General features: G+C 52.5%; 3 non-coding genes across 3 annotated transcripts in view; all 3 read right to left on the bottom strand.

Annotated features, from left to right (window-relative positions):
* LOC139685575 (large subunit ribosomal RNA) overlaps positions 1-1,396 on the bottom strand; it is a 4,116-nt gene extending 2,720 nt beyond the window's left edge. Inside the window, exon 1 of the ribosomal RNA XR_011700183.1 lies at positions 1-1,396. This exon is cut by the window's left edge and continues 2,720 nt beyond it. This is a non-coding gene — a ribosomal RNA (large subunit ribosomal RNA).
* A 224-nt stretch (positions 1,397-1,620) lies between these two features.
* Positions 1,621-1,775, bottom strand: LOC139685571 (5.8S ribosomal RNA). Its single transcript, XR_011700179.1, has one exon. It is a non-coding gene; the product is annotated as a 5.8S ribosomal RNA (ribosomal RNA).
* Positions 1,776-1,978: 203 nt separating this feature from the next.
* Positions 1,979-3,843, bottom strand: LOC139685579 (small subunit ribosomal RNA). Its single transcript, XR_011700186.1, has one exon. It is a non-coding gene; the product is annotated as a small subunit ribosomal RNA (ribosomal RNA).
* Positions 3,844-5,000: the final 1,157 nt, after the last annotated feature.

Here is a 5,000-nt window from a genome sequence, read left to right as displayed (position 1 = left end):
GAGCAAGCCGGAGTTCTCACCCATTTAAAGTTTGAGAATAGGTTGAAGCCGTTTCGGCCCCAAGGCCTCTAATCATTCGCTTTACCGGATGAGACTCTCCTCCGAGCGCAAGCTATCCTGAGGGAAACTTCGGAGGGAACCAGCTACTAGATGGTTCGATTAGTCTTTCGCCCCTATACCCAGCTCCGACGATCGATTTGCACGTCAGAATCGCTACGGACCTCCATCAGGGTTTCCCCTGACTTCGTCCTGGCCAGGCATAGTTCACCATCTTTCGGGTCCCAACGTGTGCGCTCTGGGTGCGCCTCCCCTCGCAATGAGGGATCAGACGCCCCGGGGGTGCGGGGACCGACGCCCGCCGGAGCGAGCGAACGACCCCGTCCTCCCTCGGCCGCCGGAACGGCGGCCTTCACTTTCATTGCGCCTATGGGTTTAGCGGAGCGTGTCCGACCCAACGACTCGCGCGCATGTTAGACTCCTTGGTCCGTGTTTCAAGACGGGTCGGGTGGACCATCCAAGCCGTAGCGTCGCGGACTCGAAACTTTCGACGCCGTCCGAGGACACCTCACGGTTCGCGGACAGCCCCACGGTGGGAAAGGGATCGGACCGGGTCCGGAACCCTAACCCCCGAGGGTGCTCGCGGAGGGCCGGACGCCTTGCGGCGCGTCGACTTTCGCTTCCTACCGTCGGACATCCGGCCTGGGATCCCGGGGTCCTTTTCCGCTCGAGAGCGGGGCGGGACTCCACCCGGGCCCTTGGGGCCGGCGTCCGACGGGTCGCGACGTCCTACTCGGGGAGAAGTGCGTCACACCGACGACGAACATTCGAGGGCCACCGGGTGACGCGCCTGTGACGGGGGTCACCCCCCGCCCGCCGGCGCGCCATCCGTCAAGCGACCCTCGCCCGTCGCCGGCGAGACCTGAATCTCCCCTTTCGAAATTTCGGGTACCACCCGTTTACTCCCAAACGGTTTCACGTACTCTTGAACTCTCTCTTCAAAGTGCTTTTCAACTTTCCCTCACGGTACTTGTTCGCTATCGGTCTCGTGGCCGTATTCAGTCTTAGGTGGAGTTTACCACCGACTTTGGGCTGCACTCTCAAGCAACCCGACTCTGAGGAGCGCCCCTCCCGGGAGGCAAGCGCGGAGGTCGCACGGGCCTGGCACCCTCTCCGGGCCGTGGCCCCGTTCAAGAGGGACTTGGACTCTCCGGCGCCCCTCGGGAAATTGGACGCTCCCAAACGCCACAGCGCTCGGCGCCCCGCGGGGGGCGCGAGCTTTGGCCCTGGAGTCGATCCCTGTTCGCTCGCCGTTACTAAGGGAATCCTGGTTAGTTTCTTTTCCTCCGCTTATTAATATGCTTAAATTCAGCGGGTGGTCTCACCTGCTCTGAGGTCGGCCCAAATGATATAGTTGCCCGTGGAGAGGGAGTAATAACCGAGCCCCCACCGATCCGCAGGCGAACGCCGTCAAAAAATAACGAAGCGTCTCACCTCGACCGGCGGGGACGGGTCTCGCCCAATCTCCCGCAGAGCCCCCTATCAATCCGGGCGACGATCCATCCCAGCGAGGGATGCTCGTCGCCCCAGTACGCAAACGTTTCCGTTCGCGAACTGAATTGCCGGCCCTCAGCCAGGCGTAGCCCGGGAACAAAATCCGAGGGCTGCAATGTGCGTTCGAAACGTCGATGTTCATGTGTCCTGCAGTTCACAATTCGACGCGCAGTTAGCTGCGTTCTTCATCGATCCACGAGCCGAGTGATCCACCGTTTAGAATTTCTTTCTTTCATTTCATTTTATGTAAAAAATTCGTTTCATCGAAACATACAAACTGGGAATTTTTTCCCTTCTTTGCGAGCGAGTTGGGCGTGTGTCTTTTAAAGCCGGCTTTTGAAAGCCGGGCACCCGACTGCTCGCCTTCTTTGTCCCTTTTTCTCTTCACCAATTCGTTCCAAAGCTACGATTTTATAATCGAAAGCTGTAATGATCCTTCCGCAGGTTCACCTACGGAAACCTTGTTACGACTTTTACTTCCTCTAAATGATCAAGTTTGGCCATCTTTCCAGCAACATCGGCGCCACCGGTGTTGAGGCGGCGAGCGCCGCGCACCAGTCCGAAGGCCTCACTAAATCATTCAATCGGTAGTAGCGACGGGCGGTGTGTACAAAGGGCAGGGACGTAATCAACGCGAGCTTATGACTCGCGCTTACTGGGAATTCCTCGTTCATGGGAAACAATTGCAAGCCCCAATCCCTAGCACGAAGGAGGTTCAGCGGGTTACCCGGGCCTTTCGGCCAGGGAGGACACGCTGATTCCTTCAGTGTAGCGCGCGTGCGGCCCAGAACATCTAAGGGCATCACAGACCTGTTATTGCTCAATCTCGTGCGGCTAGGAGCCGCCTGTCCCTCTAAGAAGATAGCTACGTCGGAAGCATAATAGATTCCGACGCCTAGTTAGCAGGCCAGAGTCTCGTTCGTTATCGGAATTAACCAGACAAATCGCTCCACCAACTAAGAACGGCCATGCACCACCACCCACCGAATCAAGAAAGAGCTCTTATTCTGTCAATCCTACCGGTGTCTGGGCCTGGTGAGGTTTCCCGTGTTGAGTCAAATTAAGCCGCAGGCTCCACTCCTGGTGGTGCCCTTCCGTCAATTCCTTTAAGTTTGAGCTTTGCAACCATACTTCCCCCGGAACCCAAGAGCTTTGGTTTCCCGGAAGCTGCCCGCCGAGTCATAGAAGGAACTTCGGCGGATGGCTAGCTGGCATCGTTTATGGTTAGAACTAGGGCGGTATCTGATCGCCTTCGAACCTCTAACTTTCGTTCTTGATCAACGAAAACGTTCTTGGCAAATGCTTTCGCATCGGTTCGTCTTGCGACGATCCAAGAATTTCACCTCTAACGTCGCAATACGAATGCCCCCGTCCGTCCCTATTAATCATTACCTCGAGTTCTGAAAACCAACAAAATGGAACCGAGGTCCTATTCCATTATTCCATGCACACAGTATTCAGGCGACCAACGGCCTGCTTTGAGCACTCTAATTTGTTCAAAGTAAACGTGCCGGCCCACCAAGGCACTCGGTGAAGAGGACCAAAGAAGGATAACGGAGCCTCGCGGACCCCACCGGCAGGACGTCCGGACCGGCCAGTTGAGCACCGACAAGCGGCGAACCGACCGTCCGAGACACACCTCCGACTACGAGCTTTTTAACCGCAACAACTTTAATATACGCTATTGGAGCTGGAATTACCGCGGCTGCTGGCACCAGACTTGCCCTCCAATAGATCCTCGTTAAAGGATTTAAAGTGTTCTCATTCCGATTACGGGGCCTCGGATGAGTCCCGTATCGTTATTTTTCGTCACTACCTCCCCGTTCCGGGAGTGGGTAATTTGCGCGCCTGCTGCCTTCCTTGGATGTGGTAGCCGTTTCTCAGGCTCCCTCTCCGGGATCGAACCCTGATTCCCCGTCACCCGTTACAACCATGGTAGGCGCAGAACCTACCATCGAAAGTTGATAAGGCAGACATTTGAAAGATGCGTCGCCGGCGCTCAGACCGTGCGATCAGCCAAAAGTTATTCAGAGTCACCAAGGCAACGGACGGAAGACCGACCGATTGGTTTTGTTCTAATAAAAGCACCCCTTCCATCACTGGTCGAGGCACGAGTTTCATGTATTAGCTCTAGAATTACCACAGTTATCCATGTAAGTGTGGGTAAGATCCAAGGAACCATAACTGATTTAATGAGCCATTCGCGGTTTCGCCTTAAAGCGGTTAGTACTGAGACATGCATGGCTTAATCTTTGAGACAAGCATATGACTACTGGCAGGATCAACCAGGGAGCTTGCATGGGCTATGTTCCCGGCGGAATCACCCACCGGGACCACGCTTAGCTCGATTTTCTCGCGAGGAGAACGTTCAATTTTCACCGACTCCGAGCCCACTCGACACCGGGAATCGACCGGGGGTTTCCCGGCAACCCGCATGGCGTCGGTATTTGCCCGAAAATTTATACTTTCGTGTTCCAAATCCAAAAGGGACTAGGTAGAGGTGGGCGAGATCCGAAGAGACCGAGAACCAACCCCGAATCACTTCCTCGCCATTTGCTGACCGGTTGGACTCGCCAATGCGATACTCCACATATAAGTCAAAATCATTTTGGGATCCCCTTGGACATTGCTCAGAATGGCGCAATCGCCGGTGTTTTTCGGAGATTCTGGGCAAAAAGACTGGTCCAAAACGCCGATTTTTTGCGGGACTTAGAAAATTTTCGACCATTTTCCAAAGATTACGTTCTCTCTGCATGTCCTTCCCAGTTTACCCTTACTTCTTACTTTATTATTATTAATCGGCACTTAGAAAATTTTTCCAAGTAATTTATTCGTTTTCAGCGAATAATTTGCGCATTAAATTCGCTTCACTTGCGGATTTTTTCCCGGAAGAATTGCAAAAATCGTTACATCAGTTACAAACCAAGTCAACCTTTCAACATATATATATCGTTACTTAACACTTAATTCATTTTCCTCGACATTATAAGCCAGGCATGGAAATATCCCCTTCCCTCGCCCATATTTCGCAATATCCAAAAAAAAAGCAATTTTTAATCGTTTGTTTGGACTTGTACGTTCCCTTCATTGCCTTTATTTAATAAAAAGGTAGTGATATCCTCATGGAAACGGCTTTCATGTAAAGGAATAATAGCCGTTCTTATTATTGACCGTGTTAGTCACCGTGGACAGATGGGATTCGCTCCGGATAAGTCGGTTCTCAACCAGCCATAACATTTACTCCGCGTTGGAGAACCATGTCAATTTCCAAAAGTTTTAGGCCTTGGGATTTTTTTTCTTCGTACTCACATTCACGGTGCGAAGTTTCAACGTTTTTCTTCCAAGGATAAAAATTTTCATTTTTCAATTCGATTTTTACGTAATTTTGATCACCGAAATGCAAGGTAGCATTTCTCATGTATAATTATTCAGATTAAAATTAATGGAGC

Source organism: Hetaerina americana, unplaced genomic scaffold (genome assembly GCF_022747635.1).
Source record: "Hetaerina americana unplaced genomic scaffold, ioHetAmer1.1.p SCAF_1164, whole genome shotgun sequence".
In the NCBI taxonomy this organism is placed as follows: Eukaryota; Metazoa; Arthropoda; class Insecta; order Odonata; family Calopterygidae; genus Hetaerina; species Hetaerina americana.
The sequence above is the reverse complement of the archived record's forward strand: the minus strand, read 5'-3'. Positions and strand labels throughout refer to the sequence as shown.